Here is a 22615-nt window from a genome sequence, read left to right on the forward strand (position 1 = left end):
GTGTGAGCGGTCACGGGGAGAGAATGCATGGCACTGTGGACCCGAGTCACGTCCAAGAAGCTGAAAGTCTTACCCAGCGCATAAAGAATGGAGATTGTCTAAGACCCCCATCCTCCTAAGTTTAAGGGAGAGCTTTGGGAATGCACAGGAAGCATCTGTGCACTGCGGCTGTGCCTAGGGTAATGGCTTCCACTGGACTCAGGTTTCCTGGAGAGCCAGGCCCTCCACTCAGCTCTCTGTGTAGTCCTCAGAGCACAACAGCTTGCTTAGGCGGCCTCCGAATGTTTGCAGTTGTTAGAGTTGCATAATGAGAACCAGTGAGGTGAACAACCTTCAGCTGGTGAAGGTGCTCGCCTGACAAACTCGAAAGACCTGAGTTCAATCCTGAGGCCCCTCCCCCATGGTGAAAGGAAGAAAACCAACCCTCTGTAAGCTGTCCTTTGACCTCCGTGAGTTTATCATGGCATGTGTGCAGGCAAGCACACACAAATAACCACGTGTGATGAAAAGTATGTTTTAAAAGAGTTGAACGAAGCAACTGAAACTAGTTTGAAAGCCTAAGTGAGCTGGAAGGTGAAGGACGGCTTTCTTTCGGGTTTTCGTCTCTAACAAAGGCTAATAATTATTGAGCACATACTGTGTGCCACTCACTCTCCCGAGAGCTTTACTCGGGATACCATTTACTCTTTGCTAATTCCCAGACAACAGGAACTGCCATTATCCTCATTTTACAGACTGAGAAACTGAGGCAAAACGGAATGGCAATCTGCCATACCCAGAGCACACAGTAAGACTGAGGTTCAAGTTGGGAGGGATCCCCCCAGTCCACGGTACCACTGGGAAGTGCTGGAGCTTTTAGAGGTGGGGCCCAGCGGAGGTCTCAGGTTGCTGGTGGCAGTCCCTGAAAGGGGCATATGGGTGTCAGTCCCTTCCTCGCTGTTTTTCTTCTCAGATGCCATGAGGTGGGCAGTTTGGGCTCCATCTGATCCCACCATGACGTGTAGTCTCACCACAAGGCCCAGAGCAACAGGGCCAACCACAGACATATGTCTCCAGAACCAGGCCAAGATAAGCTTCTCTTTTTAAGGAGATTGTCTCGGGTGTTTTGTTATGCTGGTGGAACTCTGACTAGCATAGCTTACGTGACCTCCAGTGTCCACGTGGGACTGATGACTGCCAAGTGATTCACTCAGAGGAAAATTATTTCTGTCTCCTAAACCAGAATGAGCTACTTAGAATGTCAGAACTATAAGCCTGCAACCAGAAAGGGGATCCATTTACAGAAACCTGAGTGAAGCCATGAATTACACCCACCCTGCCCCAGGACCATTCCACGGAGACATAGCCACGAAGACCTTTCAGGGGCAAGGCCTGAACTTGTTGGGAGAGGGTCAGGAACCCATGCTGGGAACCTCCCTATCAATAACTACTTCAGATCTACCCCTCCACATTTCCTAGCATGATTTGATTGGCTTAATACCCTGTTCTACTCCAGGGCAAGGCAGAGATGTGTACCAGTTGCTTCTCCCATCATCGCCAGACAGAGACATGGAAGCACGGAAGGAGGTGCGGCTGATTCCAGGAGAGAAGGCAAGTGGCTAGAGCAGCTATGTCTATCTGATGTAGGCGGGAAGCAGAGGAAGCAGGCCAGCCCAAGAGGCCATATTGCCTCAAAGGGCCATTTCCAGTGATCTGTTTCTGCCATCACAAACCTGCATACCAGCACTACCGTATGAGAACCAAGCATGTAACAAACCTGAAGACACTTCAGATGCAAGCCATAACAAGAGGAGATGCCCCTCCTCAGTGTATCTCTCTCCTCTCTCTCTCTCTCTCTCTCTCTCTCTCTCTCTCTCTCTCTCACACACACACACACACACACACACACACACACACATCCTGTGACAAAATTTAAGGGAGGAAGGTCTTATTTCAACATACAGATTGGGGGTACAATCCACCGTGTACAGAAGGAAGGCATGATGAAGTTCGTTGTGCTAGGAGATACAGCCAGGACTCTGCAGACCAAGAAGCAGAGAAAGGGGACCCCTGATGCACTCTATCCATTTCCTCTTTGTATTCAGTCTGGGAGCCCCAGCCTGTGGAATGATCCTACATACATTCAAGGTGAGTCTTCCCTCCTCAGTTGAAGTTTTCTAAAGATACCCTCACAGGCGTGTCTAGAGGTGTGCCTCGATGCCCTAGATCTTTCTTAACTTGTTTGAAAGATCAGAATTAACTACTGCACCTAGAGAAGCCGAGGCAAGGCAGCCATCACAGCATGGGAGTGGCCATGGATGCTGCTCGTCAAGCCCTTACTTCACAGCCTTGATCCCCCAAGCAAGCTGTTGGTTGTCATCAGGTTGTAGGGTACTGTGGGTTTGTCTGTGTATTGTCCCTGTTCTCTGGCATTGTGATGTCATCCCCCAGGGGTGAAAGGGCAAGGAGAACTGGATGCTGGTTTAGCGAAGGATCGCCATACTGAAGAAGTCAAAGCCCAGAGAGTTGGCTGGAAGTCAAGGGAAACAGGCCCCACTGGTCTTGCTCGAGGTTCACCCACTGGGATATGTAGCCTGCCCTCAGTCTTTGTTCTTTCTGAGGCATCCCAGAACCACAGGTTTACAAAAATCACTCCAGTGGCCAGCGAGGCGGAAACATACACAGGCTGACAAGATAGTTTAGCAGGTAAAGGCTCTTCCTACACAAACCCGATGATCTTAGGTCAATCCATGGAACCCACACAGAAGGAGACGATCATTTCTGAGAGTTGTCCTTAGTTCTTCCCATGCACACCATAGCACGCTGTCCTGTGTACTCACACAAACATCAACAACAATAAAAAATCTATAAAATAAAAACAAAGAACCAAAGAAACTCAAGCATAGATCTTTTTTCAATAAAAAATGATGGGACCGGTTCTGATAGGAGGGCAGGCTCCATCTACTCAAAGGCCAAAGATCCCTTCGAGTGGTCCACTGGAGGTGAGCTGACATGCCCTGAATGGGCCTCTTTGTGCAAAAGGATGCAGGATGCTCCTGATGGCTTTAGTCTAACCAGAGGTCAGGCTGCCTGAGAGCAGATGACAACCCTGCTTGGTTCTGAATGTATGGGATGGAGAGGAGAGACGCTGGGGGAGGTGGGGACAGAAGAAAAGGCAGGGAGCAGGTGTGACTCTGCAGGTCAGTCCAAAGCCCTCTTGTCTAGGCAGATGTATAGGAGGTTTCAAAGACAAATCAAGTCAGGAAATGCAAATGAAACAGCAGGACTCTGAAGGCTGAAAAGCAAAGACCTTGGCCTGGCCAGCTCCTCCCAGGTGGTTCTGAACTCCAGCAAACACTGGTGTCAGGTGGGAGCCAGTTACAGAGTGTTTGTATGACTGACTTGGATCATGTGAACAGCTAGACCCACAATACCTTCCTCACCACAGGACTCCTGGGTCAGGTGCCTCAGAAACCCGGCATCCAACAGGGTTGGGATCCATCACGGCTTTCCAACAGGGTGCTGAGGCCTGCACAAGAGGAGTCAGCACCTCACTGAGGCAGCCAGCCGACCTGACACCTCCAGGCCCCGAGCAGAGGAACACGGCTATTCCCTCTATTATAGCTCCGTCCATCAACCTCCAATCTGTAGTCTGTGCATTCGCGGCTGTGTGTCTCCTGAGCTCTGCAGGCAGAGTGCTCTGGGATGAAAAGCATCCTAGCAATTTGGCCTGCAGAACAAAAGCCCATCAGCTCTCGGTGCTGAACATAAGGCAGCTTGACTTCGCGATCAATCAGTCTGGTAGCAGGGGAATCTCTCCCCCACATTTCCTGCGCTGTGCAAGGAGGAAGCCAGGAGCAGACTGAGTGCTGGGCACCGAGGAAGACAGGGGGTGAGCTCACATCTGCCCTTGGGCTGACCAGGCTGTCCATGGACCCCACTGGGCCCCACACCCAACCACATTCAGGATCCCCTTAGACTCTCTCATCCATTCCTACAGAGGGTCCTCTGAAGCTCGGGGCTGCGCTGCTAGGCTAAACACCCTTGGTCTGGCTCTGGAGGTCTCTCATATTCCAGCTCACTCCACCTTTTCCCACTTAATCCCCAGAGCCCCTCCAGGACAGCGGTAGAAGAACAGGTCCTCCAGGTTCCCTCTACTGTGTTATCCTCTACTTTGGGGCCTCTTGCCATGCTAGCTTCCTTCTGGGAGCATTCTCCCAATTCAGGCCAACTTTGACCCTATGCGATGTTTTGACAGCTCTGTTCCTCTTCTCCCACGAGGTCCTTGCAGGCGATGGTACTGGCAGCAGTCACAGGCCTGGGGTGGAGTCCCAGCTCCCACCTAAATGACTCACTCTGCACAGTTTATCTAATCTTACTTTCGAAAGAAACAACAATAACAGTACTAACTTCCAGAACTGGAAGAAGGAGGAAATTAAATATTAACATGCCTGTCAATCATCACTCAGCACAGCGTTTGACACACTGTTAATTCTGTGAGGGGGGAAAATCCCCACTGTCTAAAAGTTTCTAAGGTTTATTCAACTGGCATTATTTACCTCAACTTTCCTCTTCCTCCCCCTCCTCCCTCCCTTTCTCCCTCCTCTTCCTCCACCCCTTCCTCGTCCCTCTCCCCTCTGTCTTTCTTCTTAATGTGCACTGCTGCAGATCAACCCTGGGCCTTGTGTGGGCTGGGCAAGCACTCGATCACTGAGCTGCTCTCTCGGTCTAGGACTCCGAGACCAGGGGAGAAGAATTACAAGAGGAGCTGCCTGTTTTAAAGGTTTGGGAAGGAAGCCCTGCTCCAGTCTTCAAAACTGGCCACTCCTACAGTCAAGATCACTCCCAGGCCACTTGAATTCTCCCTCTGCAAATCCCTGCAGCACGCCCCCACCCCCGGGTCTGTCTCGCGCGGCTCAGTGTTGTTCATTATGGTTTTTCGATCTTGGTTTTGTTTAATTGCTTGCTGGCTGCCTTCCTTTGTTCCCATGCAGAGGAGAGTAGGAGGGTAGGTACATTCTGACTGGATTGGTTCTGTTGCTAAGGGCACAGTGGTTGTCTAAGTCAGAGCCTCAGACTTGGTTTATTTATCTAGGAAGAGAGGAAGCAACCCCCTTCTTATTTACTTGGGACAATATGCTTCCAGTGCCCCCCTCCCCACGCACATACACATACAGAATCTGTTTATCGTATCTGCAAGCGCAGTGAAAACCATCTCCCCAGAGTTTGCTTGGAAAATTACTCTGAACACTTTCAGTTCAATGAGGCCTGTGATTATAATCGGCTCTTTTTTAATTCCTAATTGGACCCCTCTGGCTCATATGGCAGGGGCTGCACTGTGCGGCCTACCACACCCAGCAGGGAAGCCCAGGAGGGCTGAAGGTGAAAGGTGGAAGGCTGTGGCCTGGCTGAGGGGATGACAAGGCCCCTCAAAGGGCCACGGGTCTGCCCATAAGTGCTATCATCCTGGATGTGATCACCAAATACGAGGGCAGTGGCTTCAACTTCCCAAGGCTCTGCCTAGGTCTCTCGGGTGCCAGCATCATTCAGTCCCACTCGGAGGAGGACAGGATGGGAAAGTGTGAAGTCCTGGAGAGGCTTCCTAGCCACAGAATGGAAAACTCAGGTCTTGAGCAGACTCTGGGGCTGCCACCTCCTGTGGTCCACAGGACTGAGTAAATCAGGTGCCACAGGCCTTCCTCTCATATAGGGGCGGAGATGGTAGATATGGACACATGACTGGCAGGATCCTGCATCCAAGCAAACAAGGATGCCTCAGCAGAGTGCAGACAGATGGGGTGTGTATGTGTGGGGGGTACATCCCCCCACGCTTCAGTAGGGATACACACACCGTCAGGACAGATGACCGGCCTCTTCCTCCTCCCCACCTGCCTTCCCTGCCGTTTACTTTGCCAGGCTAACTGCTGAGGACAAGAGACAAACACTTCTGTCATTCTGTGAGTTAATTGCTTTTCTTCTAACCAAATGCCTGGCAGGAAACAACACAGGAAGGGAAGGATTTCTTTGGGCTCGGAGTCTCATGGTGTAGTCTATCCTGGCGGGGCAGGTGTGGTGATGGGAGGGGCTAGCGGTGGCAGCAGGAGTATAAGACTGTCTGCTCACATCTCTGTGGACACCAGCAAGCAGAGAGTGACTGGGCTATAGTCCTCAAGGCCAGCTCTCCAGGGACCTGCTTCCTCCGAGGAGGCCTCAGCTCCAAACATTCTGCAACCAACAGCTGGGGACAAAGTACCCAATACATAGCTTGTGGGAAATTTCACATTCAAACCAGGACTTAAGCACGGGGGCCTCCTGGGAAGGTTCGCGCTGCTCTTATATTTGCCATAGCTGGGGCTGGGGAAGGCAGGGATCAATGTGTGGGTCTAAGGACCGTTCCTCTGTTCAGTAGGGAGAAGAAAAGGTCCATGGGAGCAGGCTCCCTACACCCATAACCCACACTTTCCCCTAGGGTTAAGGTTGCGCCATCTCTAGAGGCTGAAGAGCCAAACCGCTTACTTTTTGTCTTTCACGTGCCTTCTGGAAGTTATTTCCTTCCAGATCTTATCCCAAGTTACACATGCTAAAAATAACCACCAAGTTATGTTTTTCTCCCATGACAGAGAACTCTGCATCTTCAGCGGGCATTGGAGGTGGGCAGCGGGTGAATGCAGTTTGAAGATGTCCCTGGGGTGAGGTGTGCCCAGGGCGAGTACCCTCTGCAGGGTGGAATGTGGAGAGCAGCCTTGGATCCTACCAAAGATACATCCTCTCATGCCCTGCCTACAGAAATGTGTGGCACACACTCTGGAACAAATTGCCAGCACCTATTCTCCATGGCAACACAGACACCTATCTGCTCCAGTAAATTCCCATGCTGACTTAAGTCATCCAGCAAAAGAACAAACATGTATGCCAACCTCGGGCTATCAACAAGACTTCTCCATGGGAGGGGAAGGGATGGCTACTTGGTAGTGCCAGATCCTTGGGCTACAATTGGGGCAGAAAGTGGCCAATAAAGAAAAGGGACTGACAGAAGAGAATTCTCAAAGCCACTGACCAGGCCTTTGCCCTGTGAGAGGACAGTGAGGGAATGAGGTCACCACTGCTGTATGACACTGTCAGGTGAAAACACTAATGAATGACAATAGACCCTGACTTAAAAACCATGAGCACCACACGGTGCATGCATGAGACAGTGTTCCTCACAACCCTCAGACGCGAGGTTATTCCCTGCCAGCTGCCTGACCCGCCATTCCCTCTGCAATTGCACCATGAAGGTGTCTTCCATTCCTGGTTGTGTCTTGGTAAGAAACACTCCATGGTGGGAGAAGCATGGGATACAGGCAAAGTGACCTCCTCCTGTGCCACTTGTGTGTGACCACAAGGGACATCATCACATTTCCTTGTCCACTTGTGTGTGACCACAAGGAACATCATCACATTTCCTTGTCCACTTGTGTGTGACCACAAGGAACATCATCACATTTCCTTGTCCACTTGTGTGTGACCACAAGGGACATCATCACATTTCCTTGAATGAATGGTTTCCCCACCTGGAAAGCAAAGTTTCATTTCTGTGGCTCTGACAGAAGGTAATGTAGGGGGTTTATTTCAGCGTCCACTTCCAGGTTACAGTCCGTCATTGTGGGGAAGTCACACTGGTGAGAGCCTGTAGAAACCGACCCCAGCACATCACATTCACAGCCAGGGGCAGAGACATCAACGCATGCCTGCTCACATGCTCACTTGTCAGTGCCCAGCTCAGTCCCCCGACTCCTCCATGGTTCAGGATTTCCTGCCTGGGGAATGGTGCCACTCACAGTGGACTGGGTCTTCCCAAACCAACTAACTTAATTAAAATAATCTCCTACAGACATGACCACGGGCCAATCAAATGCGACTGTCTGTCTCCTCGGGTGACACAAGGCTGTGACAAGGTGCCAGTTAAAGCTAGCCATCACAGGTGCCAACGATCTTGTGGTTGGGAGGATGAAAACGACCTGAGAAAGCCTCTGCGACTACAAGGTACAATACAAATGATGCTTATCGCTAAAGCAGGGCTCAAAGGGTTACGGAAAAGCACAGGTTTATAAAGGGGACCTTGCCTGTGGTTTCTTCTTCAAGGACAGAACAGCCATGTGAAGCGTCTGTGGAGGACCAGAAGTCTGAACTATGCCCATGTGGTAACCTCAGTGTCAAACTCTTGTCTGCATAGTCTCAAAGAGGCTGAATTAGTGGGTGTACTTCTGTTTCCTTCTGGAACTATTCCAGAAAAGAATCAGCAATTTTCACATGTGCATAAATAACTTTGACCTATTGCTATTTTGCAAACTTTTTTCTTTTTGCAATTAATAGATCCTAACCAAGCCAAATAAATTATTTGGCCATTGTCCTATAATCCATATGATACAGGATAAACATGAACTATCATGGTTTAACAGTTATTTTAATCTTAATCCCATTTTTTAAAACAGTTTTTACACTAAGTCAAGTTTTGGTATACTGTAGATTTTGTGATTCTTTTATATTTTTTTTCCTTAATGGGCTCTTGCTTAAGGCCTCCCTATCAATCAAAAGACAAGTAAGGTTAGAAGGTGAAAGTGTCTTACTTGGGTATGACAGCAATGCACAAAGTCATTCCCTCTAGGTGGGTGGCCTCTTATTTGCTGTGATTATATTTTTAAAATACAATGTCTGCTCTGAGGCACTTTATCTGCAATTAAGGCTGTTTACCATTAGGTGGCAGTAGGGTCACAACCATGGTTTTCTGCATAGCCTTGACTAGATTACTTCTAGCAAGAGATGGGAGTAGGAATCTGTATTTCGTCCTTTTTCAAAAAAAATTGAAAAATTAAAACAACTACATTTGACAGTATCGGAGGAGTAATCTTAGTCTTTAATACTTAATATGAACAAATATTCAGTATTTATGGCCTTTAATAACTCGTCACTAAATATTTAATTGCTGGGATATAAAAGCATTCTCCCCCACCCCAAATAGATACAGACTTCATTCTAAACCCTCTGAGAATCCTAAGCCTGGGTGCCAATGCCTGCTTTTGAGTTACGGGACCCCATACCCTTGTTTCTATACTCCTGTCTCCTCCATGGCAGGGGACCATGGAGTCTGACTGTTTGAGGCCCCTTCAGAATTTATTGCCCTGGCTCCTGAGAAGAAGAAAGCAAGAATATGGCGGCAGGCACTTGAGAGTGATGAAAGCCAAGACATGGAAGAGGGGATGCTAAACTTTAACAAGAAAATGTGATGCTGGACTCTGGGGTTGGGGGAGGTGGCAGATTCCTCCTGCTAAGGGATGGAGACTCAGATCAAGAGGGTGGCATTGCCAAAGGAGCCCCTTCAGCAATGAGACTCACTCGGGGTCAGATACTGCTCACAGCACTTCATAAAGGAGGGGCGCAGAACACACACGCTCATGCTGACCGTCAGGCAATGTCACGCAGGTCTCATCACTAGAAGCAACCTGGGCAGGAGCACTCTGGCACCTGAGCATGCCTGTCACTTTACAGTTTGGGCTCCTGTGGGCCAGCACTTAGCTGTCCCAGGAGGGACTACGTTTCCTTCCCTGTCCTGGCTTTGTAGAGGAAAACACCTTTTAGCAAATCAAGTGACGGTAGGTACCACATCCCATCCTGTTCTTGGGTTTAACTGTGTCTCTTTGACTCTTTGCTTGACATGAAATGATTTATTCTGTTTAAAAGCAGTGGGTGGGCCAGTGAGATGGCTGGGGGTGAGGGTGGGGTTTATAGTATATGCTGCCAAGTCTGGCTACCAGAGTTCAGTCCCCAGACACACATGGTGGAAGTTGAGAACCTTTGTCCTTTGACCTCCACATGCATGTGAGCATATTCACACACAAAATATGTAAAACTTTAAAAACGTAATATAACAAAAGGAGTTGAGATGGTTTTAAGTTACAAAGTACATCATCCCAATCACTGCTCTATCTCTCTGTTTGTACAGGTTTGTGTATATGTATGTTTGTGTATATATGTACATATGTGTGTGTGTGCATGTTTGAATGCAAGTACATATATATACATACATATACATATACACACATACACACACACATGGAATCCAGAAGTTAACACTGAGTGTTTTTCTCTATTGCTCTCCAGCTTAGTTTTTACGCCAGGGTCTCTCCCTGAACCTCAAGTTCAACATCCTGAAGTCTCCCTTGAGTCCTAGAGTAGGGGGAACCCCTTTTCTGTCCCATGTAATAAGCAAGCATACCCATCTTGTCCTCTAAACTGAGGGAGCACAGCCTCTGTCTTTGAGGGACAGCCCAGCTAATCCCGGGATGATTCATCAGTCTCTTGGGGTGTTTTCTTCCTCAGCTTCTCTTCTCCGCTGGATTACCCTCTCCCTCATCAGCTATGAGTGTCAGGCAGACTGTCCTCAGTGTATATATGTCCTGGTCTGGGGAGGCCACCAGCACTGGAGACAGAGCAATGGGACCATCTCCACAGAGCTCTTGTGAGCCCTGGGTCCCAATGGTTCCTCAGTTACTCTGGCAGCTGTGACTGAGGCAAAGCAGGGTCCTGTGTTTGCATTGATTCACCATCTAGCAGGGTTCTTTTATTAATAATAAACTGAGTTATGTTACATTAAAGAGAAATTCGTGATGGCCAGCACATGGGTCTTCTCTTAACAGGAGTCAGAGTGCTCACTGCCTTGGTGGCTTCAGGGAGTCAGACATAGGTTCTCAGACGTGTGACTCCAGGCCCAGGCCTCAGGTCTGCAGAGTCAATCCAGTCCCTGTTATCAAGGCACAGGACCCACAGAGGAGAACGGTGACTGTGGACCTCAAGGGACCCACAAGAGGGACAGACAGACCAGCACTCAAGACCACAGGTTGGGAGTACAGGGAGGAAAGAGGGTTTTGACCCACTGGGGATGGGAGGCAGCTTGTAGAAGGATGCGTCCCCCTTCTAGTCAGAGAAGCAACCCAAAGCAATAACAACTCCAATCATGCTTCAACCCACATGGGAGCCTGGCTAAGCTGGAGGCTTCCGGTCTAGAGAAGGTTGGAGGACTTAGGAAGGAAGGTTAGTCAGTCTCCGACGACTGGCACATGCAGAGTCCCAGCCTCCAGCAGACTGACTCTGACCACCCAGGGTCTTGCCTGAGTATTCTCTGAACCTCTCAACTCCCACTGGCACAGCCATGGTGCCGTTCCAAACAGCAGGCAGCATCTTGGGTATAGATTTTGAGCCCTCTACTTCCTCAGCCCACTCAGACTTCACACTTTCCCCCAACCTGTTTTTGCCTGGAACGGTTTCTCTAAAAGGAACACGAAGCCTCTTTTCTTTCCCTCTTTGGAATAAAACACTCCTCTGAGACCATCTGCCCTGGAAATGCATCCAGATATGTTGGTGGCTCTTCTTCCGAGATCACAGGCCAGCACCCAGAAGTCCCCAGTGTCCGAGCCCTGCAGGTATACTTGTGCCCATTCTTTTTAATTTTTTGAAGATTTATTTTCTGTGTATTTTGCCTTCATGCATATCTGTTCAGTGTGTGTGTGCCTGGTACCTGAGGAGGATAGAGGGGGCATTGAATTCCCTGGAACTGAAGTTCTGGGTACTTGGAATCGAACCCGGGGCCTCTGCAAAACAACAAATGTTCTTCACTGCTTGGCTATCTTCCCAGTCCCATTCATTCTTGTCTGCCCTGAAGGCTGCTGTAGGTTGACATTAAAAACTAAAGGGTGTTGGAGGGCCTCCTCTAGCACAATGGGGAGTCAAAAGAGGCTAAGGAGGGAGGGGTAGGCAGGGGAGGTGGGGCCAGGAGTCCTGGGTTCAAGGTGTGCTTCACCCATGAGTCAGCATGTATCTCGGCCGAGGGGCTCCATCTTGTCCTACCTAAGCTTTTTCTGAGTCACAGACAGGAAGCCCAGTCCAAGAAGGCTGAGATAATCTGGGCTTATGGTAGGTGCCATATTTCTAGATCCAAGACCACTGCTCTAGGCCCAGAGACCTGCATTTCTGCATAGCTCCTGGCAAGGAACACGTTAATATTCTTAGTCTATAAGTAGCTCCTGTGGTTGTAGATAAAATTAAGTGGCGTGGCTATTTTGGTAGAAAGTCAGGTAAAAAAAAAAAAAGCTGAAAAATAAGCTCTCTGTCAAATGCCAGCCCCCCGCCCCCCCGCCACACACACCCTGTTCTTTTTTTATGCCCATTTGGTATTTGTTTTTAATTCTGGCTGATTGTCAGTTTTAAAACCTGATGCATAGCGTGGCTTGCTATTCCGGAGGCGTTATTTTAAGATAAAACAATGTAAATTCTGCCTTGGGATGGCAGATGGCTGGCAGTTCGCTGTTTGGCAATGCAACTGGTATGGTATGTTGAGGATTGAGAGCAGCAGGTACAGGGCTCAATTCGAAACCGCCACAGATGCTCGGAGGGAGCGGGGGAGGGGCGCAAGCTGGTCAGGAAATTAAGAACGGTACTGGGAGCTCAGAGGGAGGAAGATGGTAACTAGCTGAAAGTTTGCTTCTTCTGGGCTCTACTTATTCTCTTTCTTTCTCTTTGGCTGCTCCGTGGAAACTCGGGAAGGCCCTTAGACATCAAGAGCAGGGAAGAGCTTCTAATTTTGCTTCAGATCAGTATGCTGGGCAAAGCTGGGGCTCCTTGGGAAACTGAAAGGTGAGGACAAAGCTGATAAAGGGAGTCTCGGATGTGTTATTCTGCAGAGACATGCAAAGTGCAGCATCAGGCAGGGAGCCCGAACCCCGTAATGGCATCACGGGGAGGAAGGACCGGGGTCTGTGACAGACAGACAGGTCTGCCCAGCATGGACAAAGGCGGTGTCTCTCATCTGAAGATCCCCCTCCTACCAAGTCTTCCACTGACACTTTCACTGTGGGCCCAGAGAGTGTGTAAGGTGTTGGTGTGCTGGCCTGGAGAGGAAACAAGTCGGGAGACCCATTCAAAGCCAATGAAGACATCTGAACGTTTTATAAAATGGTCGCTCACCCGAGGCCTCTCCCCTTAGAATGTCAAAAGGGCTCAAAAAAGCAAATTCCTCTGACTATTTGTGTGTGTACATGTGATTGTGTGACTGCATTTATGTGTGTGTGATTGTATGTGTGATTGCCGTGTGTGTGTGTGTGTGTATGTGTGTGTGATCGGAAGTATAATTTTTTTTTTTTTAATTCTTACAGTGCTGGAAAGAAGCAGAGATGCTTTTCCTGACAGCCTCAACTCTTTCTAGGATGCCAAAAGGAACGGGAGGACAGACCTGGGGAAGCTGGGGCTGTGCAGAGCTCCTGGTGAGGCCTTGAGCAGTGTCTCCTGTGCAGCTGCTGAAGGTCCCCAGCACAGCTGAGCCAGGGGAGCTGGCTTGGACGGTGTAACTACACAGGAAGTATACCTCCTGGGTGCTGGTGAGCAAGCTAACAAAATTCAGAGCGCTGTGGTCCTGAGGAGAGTCCCTGGGTGAGGGGAGTAGGGCTGAACTGGTCCTTGGATTACATCTAGTCATCTGGGCAGAAAAGACAAGCAAATCAAATGTGGGTTCACAGAGGAATTGCTCGTCTGGACTCTGAGTGATAAGCAAATGGTCTTTGAGGTCTCAGAGAATTCAAATGTGTGTGGTGTCTCCTCAGCTGGGCGTGGCTGGGATGCAGTCCACACCCAGGCTTGAACCCTCAGCTGAATGAAGAGTCTGCTCACTCGGGGACAAAGGGACGACCCAGCTGCGGTTCCTGCCCTGAGCAACCACAGTGTGGCTGCAGTCACGTGAGGATGTGAGCCAGTGGCTAGAGGATAGAGACCCTGGAGGGCTGAGGGGCTCTGAGCTCCTGGCTCCTCTGGGAGAGCCTGGGTATGGACACAGTTGACTTTGTATAAGGGCTCCTTCCCCTTCTGACCTACTGCTCTGGGGAGGAACACAGTATCTTCACCCTCCCTTTGTCCATAGCAGAACACTAGACGGCCATTTTCCCTGATCCACAGGCCAGAGACAGGGCATCTCCCACAGAAGAGGCATGAGAGTTTCTGGAGACAAGGAAGTCTGTAAGAGGGTATGAGGCAGCCAGAGGGGCAGTTCTGGGGAACGCTCTGCTGGTTTTGGTCCCGGCCAACCATGCAAACCATGCCAACCACATTGGTGAAGGACTGGCAAGGATTCCTGAATGTGTCCCGCGAGTACCCTTAACACCAAATGGATCAGAAAGAAATTCCTCCACCCAAGATGCTGCAAAACAGCACGGCTTCTGCTGTTGCAGGGGGACATTTAAGTGTGTAGAGAGGGAGGGCAGGGGTGGAAACCAGAACACGTAGGAGGTAGAGGTGGTAGGAGGGGAAACTGTGGCTAGAAATGGACACAGAAAGACAGAGACCAGGAAGGACCCAGGACCACCAGGCATGAACTGATCTTCTAGTCTTTCCAGTGATATTTTGCAAAAGGAACCCATCTGAAACCACCCTCCTCTCTGGAGGCAATGGTGGAGAGATAAGGGGAAAGCTTCTCTGTGGGTGCTGGGCTCTCTGTGGGGTGCTGGACTCTCTGTAGGTGCTGGATTATCTGTGGGTGCTGGGATCTCTGTGGGTGCTGGGTTCTCTGGGTGCTGGACTCTCTGTGGGGTGCTGGGCTCCCTGTGGGTGCTGGATGATGCTCACCTACAGGGCAAGTGTCATAGAGCTTCTTCCTGGCAGTGGGCAGGCTGCTGGGAGTGCTCCCACTTGCTGGCGGGAGTGCTTCCTGTTAAAGGCAGTCACATCTTAATCATTTCCATTGTGTCAGGCATGGCTTCTGACACGTTTATTATCAGAATAATCTTGTGGTAACAGAGTGATGGTGGGATTTTTTACACCCATTTTTTAGGTAAGAAAACTGAGGCTCAGAATTAACTAATTCACCCAAGTCTCACAGAAAGTTGGAACAAAGCCAGAATGGAAACCTCAGCTCTTTGTCTTGAAAGCCAAGCATCTTTACTTTGCTTCCTTGGAGAAAGGGAGTCCTGCAAAATGAAACTCCAGTTGGACAGAAGAGTGAAAGGAAGCACAGGGTACAGGAAGTTACTTCCTCCAGGAAATGGGCAGGAGGGCAGTGACAAGAAGGTAAAAGACACATAGAAGGGTGACACTCTCATGTTTAACATGTTAGGTGTATGTCAGGGACACATGGTTTATACAACGAAAATCAGAGTGGCTTAACAAAGTAGTTTATTACTATTGTGTGTGTGTGCATGCATGCACTGCGTGAGTGTGCGTGTGTGTATGTGTGTGCATGCATGTGTATAATGTATTTGCATGTGCATGTATGGCTCACATGTGTGTGCATGTATGTGTGTGTGTGTGTGTACTCAAGCATGCAAACCATGGTGAGTGTGTGGAGGTCAGAAGACATCTTTGTGGGACTCAGGTATTGAACTCTGATGTCATGCTCGCTTAGCAAGCCTTTACCCGCTGACCCTTCTCACCAGCTCCCCTACTAACTCAGTTATTTTATGTGGATAGCTGGTTACTGGGTATACGTTTAAACAAAGAGCCAAATGTAGCTGGCTCTCTGGGAGTTGGGAGGAAGGCAGAGAGATCCTGAAAAGGCAGGGGTCATCAGGCAAGTCTCTCAGCAGCAGTTTCTACTTCTGTCCTGAGTCCAGTCCTGAGGATCCTTGTGAGATCAAAGGACAGGTTGATGCAGCCCAGGACCCAAAGATATCTGTCTCCCTGACAGGGGAGAGTCAGAGTCTATGAGATCATCCTTCACCTTGCCCCAAGCCATCAGTGTGTAAACGGGAGTTAGAGACTCGAGCTGGGAAAAAAAAGTCTCTGTTCCAGGCCCAAACCTCTGCAACGAAGTTTAATGAACTTTAGACACAGACTCCAGAGGGGCCGGCCAATCAGGACCGGGAAGCTATTAATGTGACTCATGGCAGCTACAGGAAGGCATCGCTGCTCTCGGCTCTGCCTTTCCTAGCGCTGCGCCTTTCAAAAGGCCTGTTATCTCGGGGAAGGTAGCAAATGTCTTTTGAATTATGTCTTCAAGAAACAATACTTTCCTGCTCATTAACTGTGGGGGTGGTGAGGCATGACTGTGAGCTGTGAGCCAGGCAGGACAAAGGCAGAGGCCACCAGGGCACGGCTCGGCTCTATTAGCTGGGTAGGCTGTTTATTGGGTGGAAAACTACTTTATAATTAGGGAGGGAAGCCAAGGCACAGGTAAGTGGCTGCTGAAGAAAGTACTAGAAGAGACAGAGGCAGGAGAGCCACAGGCTTGCTCCATCCCTCCTCCCCTAGTCAGGGAGGTTCATTCAGAGTGACAGGCAGGGAATTAAGAAAGCCAGTTGAACACTTGTAACTTGGTATCTCAACTTAACAGTACCAGAGAGACCCTGCTCACACCCTAGCGGTGACCTCCTCCCAGACTAAGCCCGGATCTTGAGTCTCTGCCACCTAAACGAACAGCCATTCTCTTGGGAGAAAAGACATATTACCAAAACACAGCTCTGTGCTGGTTTCATGTCACATACAGGACACTGTATGAATTATTGCTGGACAGCCATGGCAAGCTCTACTACCATTAGCTTAAAATCCCACGTGGGGGTGTGTTCCAAACAGATGGCAACGGCTGTGGCATTGCCCCCAGGGTCTGTAGCAAAAGCACACCAAGAAATTAAACTCAAAACCCACAGCATTTGCAACCCGACTAGGTGATGGGAGAGCCCCCAAAGTACATGACCACGGGCAAGGCCACCAGTGGTCATGAGACACTGGGCAGCCAGCCATGCTGGAGAAAGCCGAGTGAAGCAATAGGTATCTGAGCATCAGCATCAACACATCCATGGGTTCTGTGGCTAAACACGGGGGTGGGGGTGGGGCATGGAAATCCAGCTGAGGCTGTGAGTAAGTAGTAGGCTCCATATAGCTGTGAAATCACGAAAGCAAAATTTCTACTGAGCAGTCAGAAACCAAAAGGACAAGTCAAAGGTCAGAGAAGTGCTGTGATGTGTAAGAGAGATGCTTTCAAAAGCAAGCCACCGTCACCGCCACCGCCACCACTACAGTCACCGCCACCACCAATGCCACCACCACCGCCATCACATGGCTTTTAACAGCCGGTGAGGCAGCATAAGGAGATCTCAACACGAGAATAGCTAGATAAACCCGCCCTTCCAAAACTTCGGGGGAACTGTCTTTACATAAAACCCCAGTCTGCCAAAGAGGCCTGCATCTGAGACCGCCCTCTATCTTGGGGAAACCTGAGGAAGTAGGAGAAGTTGGAGTTGACATTGAGGTTAAACCTCAAAGCTTACTCAAAGAAATGGAAAACTAGGGTAGAGGAGAGCATCATTTGGATCACAGAGGCACAAATATCAATCAATCAAGATCATAGCATATTGTTTTCTGGTGGCACAAAGGCTTTCAGAACATGATGTGAGCCGGGCGGTGGTGGCACACGCCTTTAATCACAGCACTCAGGAGGCAGAGGCAGGCGGACTTCCAAGTTCAAGGCCAACCTGGTTTACGGAGCAAGTACCAGGACAGCCAGGACTGTTGCACAGAGAAACCCTGTCTCAGAAACCAAAACAAACCAAAACAACAACAACAAAAGAACATGATGTAAGACCTGAAGTTACATTATGAAATACTTTTAGAGCTGTAAATTAAGGAATATAAGAGCTAATATTAGTATAACACCATTTGTAATAATACATACAACAGTATTTTCTTCCTTATAGGACATGGAAGGTGGAAGATGGAAGCTTCAAAACAAAACAAAAACAACTGTGGTTTTTTTTAGGGGGGGAGGGACAGGATCTTGTGTAGCCCAGGCCGGCCTTGAAGTCACTATGTAGCTGAGGTCACTATGTAGCTGATCTTCTGGCCTCCACCTCCTGAGTGGTGGATGGGTACCATCATACGGGTTTTATGTGGTGCTGGGGATTAAACTTGGGGCTTTGCGTGGACCGAACAAGCACTTGACCAACTCAGACACAGCCTCAGGACAGGCATTTTTAAAAATCAGAAAGACATGAGGAAAATGATGAAGAGGCTCTTTGAGAAAAAGCCAAATGGTGAAAACTGGCAAAAAAAGAACCAAGTGACAGAGAATAGGAACTGGCCCCTGAGAAAGAAACCAAAGCGAGAGACAGAAAAGCATTGACATGCTTGGTAAGGCAGTTTCCCTCACAAAAAAGAGGTTTAAGACGACATATTGAAAAGTGCATGGCATGCTTCAGACCATCAACTCGGAATGACCAGTACCAAGATGTGACAGGAAGACTACAGGACTGAAATCAGAGGGTAATAGCCTCGGGGCATGTAGGCAAAAAGAGAACATGACTTATAAAGTAAAGGAGATTTTATCATCTGCTCTTTTACAGCAATATTTAGTGCTAGAAGAGCCTGGATAATTTCTTACATTTTTCATACACAATATACTCACACTCGTGATGAAAAAAAAAGTGTGAACAACAGTTTCATATCCAGCAAAACTACCTTCCATTAAGGGGATAAACTACCATCACCATGCAAGAGTTTGGAGAACACCAATTCCATGAGATGAGGCTTCATTGGGAATCTACTGAAAAATGAGTCTCAGACAGCTGGGGCAATGATGAGGGAATCAACACAAAGATGGAAGGAAGATAAGTGTTAACTGGGCACCCACCTATGGGAACGAGACTGGTAGAACCGCAAGGGGAAGATGTAATGTGTGTGTGCTAGATGGTTGGTTAGTGCTAGCACAGCACGCCTGAGAAACTGGGAAGAAGCAGGCCAACAGCATCAAGTATGTTCAGGTAGTTTCAGTATTGTCCCATAGGATACTAGTGTTGTTATTTTTGTTCTGAAATGATTGTGATAATCAGGGGATGTTCCAATTCCATGGTTTCTTTTTTCAAACAAGGATTCTAGGTTTTGAAGAAAAGAAATACAAATGAGATATGAAATTAGTTGAGTGAAAACTATAGGGTTTAGAATATGAAATGTCAGTTTGAATTTATGAAGTATTTGACACTTACCCTCACGTGCAATTGTATGTGTATGTTCCAAGAAACTGAAAAAGAACAAGAAGTAATGACCAAATGACCAATCCAGTAGCAATAAACATCTTTTGCCAAAGAGATTGGGTCACAGTCTAATCATGTGACTATAAGACAGTCGACACACTGAACTGCCTATTAAGTTAGTTTATCCAGACTGCCTGTCCCTGAATGCCTCCTTCCGTGTGGGTAGGGACTACTTGCTCCAAGCTTCCCAGCTACATGGAGGAATCCAGGGCAATGCAAGAGCTCAGCAGTCTGGAGTGGTACTGGGTCCATACTGATCGCTGTGGGACCCTAAAGGACCTCGGCTTCTGTTAGCTTCAATGTGAAAAAGCAGTTTCTTCAAATCGCTTTTGTCAATCATAAAATCAAGTTTCTCCGTTTTTGAGACTCTAGGCCCCAGCTCCTGTGGAAGGATGTCATACGTAATTATGGTCAAGTTCCAAGGATTCTCCACTGTCCCACTCTGAACCTCTGTCCTATGATGTCTGGGCCTTTCTGTTGTAGGTCCTCGGTCTTGATGGATTCCTGGACATATCTGCTGTTAGAAGCCCTCCTAAGACCCCCTCTCAACATCTGCATTCTAAAGCTGGAATCCAACCACCGAGAATCCAAGAGCAGCCTGACTCTACAGCAACTATGCCACGCACGCAGCCCAGGTCTTCAATCCTTCGTGCACTAAAAGAGTTGATAGGGCCTACTCCAGTCTGCACTCCGTCTCTGCCATAGCATGACATCATTTTCTGTTTCGTACACATAGTTAAGAGCTGAGAACTCAGGACTTCCAGAGCTGACAATGCTCTCCTCTGGAGCATCCTTTCCCATGACTTTATTTGCTCTGGTTAGGAAACTGAGAATCAAAGAAGTGACACACGCTTGGCACATGGTCTATCTCTCAGTGTCTCTGGCCTGACCGCTGCACGAACCTTGTACCAGAACGTGTGCTGAGCAGAGAGGAGTGACGGAGGGAGAGAGATGCTGGAGGAAGAATCCTGCTGCTGCAGATGACAAACCCTGCCCCGGAAGAAGTAAAGATGGAAAAGCAAAGCTGCCACGAACAACCAGTTGTCCCATCATGGGTGAACGGAAGCGTAAGGAAAGTCCATGATACTATTGACTCACAGGCCAAGAGCCACAAAAGCCTGCACACTTGTTTGTACCCTTCCTCCTCTGTGAACTTAGTCTAGGAAACGTTTATGCATTGTGACGGTAGTGTATAGGGTGAAGAAACACACACAACCCAAAGGATAAACACTGCCGGACTGGGTAAAGCCTGATGTACTGATTTAACAGATACGGTGCTTTATAACAAGCACAAACATTAACAACACAATGAAGTAACATTTAAGGTATGAAAGATAATGAGGTTGATTGAAATAGAACTGTTCTCCATAGGTTCCTCTATTTGAACATTTGGTCTCCAGTTAGTGGCACTGTTTGGGACTGTTTGGGAGGTGTGGCCTTGCTGGAGGAAGCATGCTACTAGAAGTAGGTTTCCACAGTCCTGCCACTTCCTGTTTTCCTTTCTGCTTTGTGGTTGCTATTAAAGCTATCAAAGCTCTCTCAGCTCCCTGCTACTCGCTACCATGCCTCCGCCCTGCCGTGATGGACTTTAATGCCTGGAAACCATAAACCACAACAAACTCTGTTGTGTTTCCTTGGCCATGGTGTTTTATCACAGCAATAGAAAAGTGACTACTACAGATAGTAATAAAATACTGATCCAAGAAAAGTTACAGTACAAAACAGAATGTATGTTATTGTAGGATCTTAACGCTTACGGTGTTTGTTACCAGAGGAAAGAAACACACGTATAAAAATACTCGAGAATAGGCTGTGAGGTGGTGCAGAGGGCAAAGATGCCTTCTTCTAGGCCTGATGGCATAGGAACCATGTGGAACTGACTCCTACAAGCTGTCCTCTGACATCCAGGCATGCTTTGTGGTAGGTCCACCCTCTACCTCACCACACTCCACAGACAGACACAGACACAGTCAGACAGACAGACCACACACACACATACAAATACAAATGTAAAACATTAACAAAGGTTCTCTTTGTTCTCTTCTTAAAAAATGTCCACTCACTGTAAAAACAAAAATTAAAACAAAATTCTGCTCTTCCAGAAAATTCCTTAAGAATTCATATGACCCTCACTGACTCACCCTTGCTGTGTGTCCTGAATGTGGGTGTTTAGTTTGCATTGTGCAGTGGGATTTCACAAACAATGTGGACTCCTCTAACTTAAAGCACAACTGTGTGGGAACTCAGCCGGAGGCTCAGCAAGACCTCGGTGAGCCAACTTCTCTGCAGAGTGGGAGGCAAGCCCTCGTGACGCAAGAGCACCCTTGTTCAGGGCTTCATGCCAAAATCAAAATGCTGTATGTAAGGGATGGTGATAGCCAAAGAAAGATACACGAAATAAAGGCAGAGTGCTCCTATGTGTTCACCACAGTGGCAAATGCTAACCCATAAATAGCAGCTGGGGCTGGGGTGGCGCAACAAGGTGCATGCAGTGTCCTGCACTGAGAAATGCATGCTGGGACAAGTTAACACATTGTAAAAAATCAATAAGAACTCACTGTGGTTCTCTTGTGCTTTGAGAAATTTTTCTGACACACTAACGGTCCTGCTTCCCTTTCAGAATAAAGCTGTTTACATCTTGAAAGTGTCTCATTTCATCATTTAATCTTGTGGTTTTTTGAAATACAAATTTTCCTACACATACATGGGAAAATATCTATTTATTTCTGTGTGTTATTGTCCTGTGTAGGGTTCAAAAGCGTTTTTGAAGTGGATAGCTGTGCACGTGCTTGGCATCTCAGAACATAGAAGGTGAAGGGCAATGAGTGGGCATGGAAAGAGATGGAGGAGAAGGAGAGAGCGAGAATGTGATTCTCATCTTCTCAAAGTCATTGTCTCCCACCAAACATGTCCGGGTTCCCAATGCAAAACTGCCATTGAAAGGTGGAGCCTTGGCTACCCACAAAAATCACACCAAAGAGCAGAGGAGTCGGCCACCCTGCTCTAAGGACTGACTCCTGACATAAGAACAAAGTCCTCAGTTCCAAATCTAGGCAATACAGCCTCTGAGGTGGGAAGGACCACCAAGAAGACCCCCATTCACTCCATCTCTGGGGCCCCTCCCAGACCCTCCAGGAAGGAGTGTGGTGGCAACCAGCAGCCGTGACTCAGCACAGCACAGCCATCTCTAGGGAATGCGCTATACAAAAAGCTTATTGCTACTGCGGGGGACGGGGGTGTTCTTGGGCAAGACCCCAAGAAGCTGAGTTTATTTAAGACATTGATCCTCTGTAGAAGGCAGCTCCTTCTCCCCAAGAATGTCCCGGAGTGTGGCAGCTCCCTCGAACAAGACTTTGTTCTGAAGTCTTTGTCTCAGTGAAAATGTGTGCACGCAGAAGCGTGCTCTGGCTGTGGTCCACAGTGATGGAAAAACTGCAGAGAGAGGAACTGTCGTGCTCTCTCCTCCTCCCACCCACATGGAGATGGAGATGGGCGAGGTGGCTGCGCCAGCGGAAGCACACCCCAAAGACGGTTCAGATGGCCGCGAGGAGCCGGCAGTGCGGTCTGCCAGCTGAGCACTGTGGATGCTCTGATAT

At 48.5% G+C, this 22615-nt stretch overlaps 1 protein-coding gene and 1 long non-coding RNA gene across 5 annotated transcripts in view; one reads left to right on the forward strand and one right to left on the reverse strand.

Moving 5' to 3' along the window:
- Positions 1–22615, reverse strand: part of Msra (methionine sulfoxide reductase A) — a 317284-nt gene that overhangs the window by 38402 nt on the left and 256267 nt on the right. The gene's annotated exons all lie outside the window — the stretch shown is intronic.
- On the forward strand, positions 11327–15039 carry LOC121462031. Its single transcript, XR_005976248.1, has 3 exons — positions 11327–11438; positions 13167–13388; positions 14831–15039. It is a non-coding gene; the product is annotated as an uncharacterized LOC121462031 (long non-coding RNA).

Source organism: Microtus oregoni, unplaced genomic scaffold (genome assembly GCF_018167655.1).
Source record: "Microtus oregoni isolate MIOR12 unplaced genomic scaffold, Mior012 000001F_ref0000356, whole genome shotgun sequence".
Lineage (NCBI taxonomy): Eukaryota > Metazoa > Chordata > Mammalia > Rodentia > Cricetidae > Microtus > Microtus oregoni.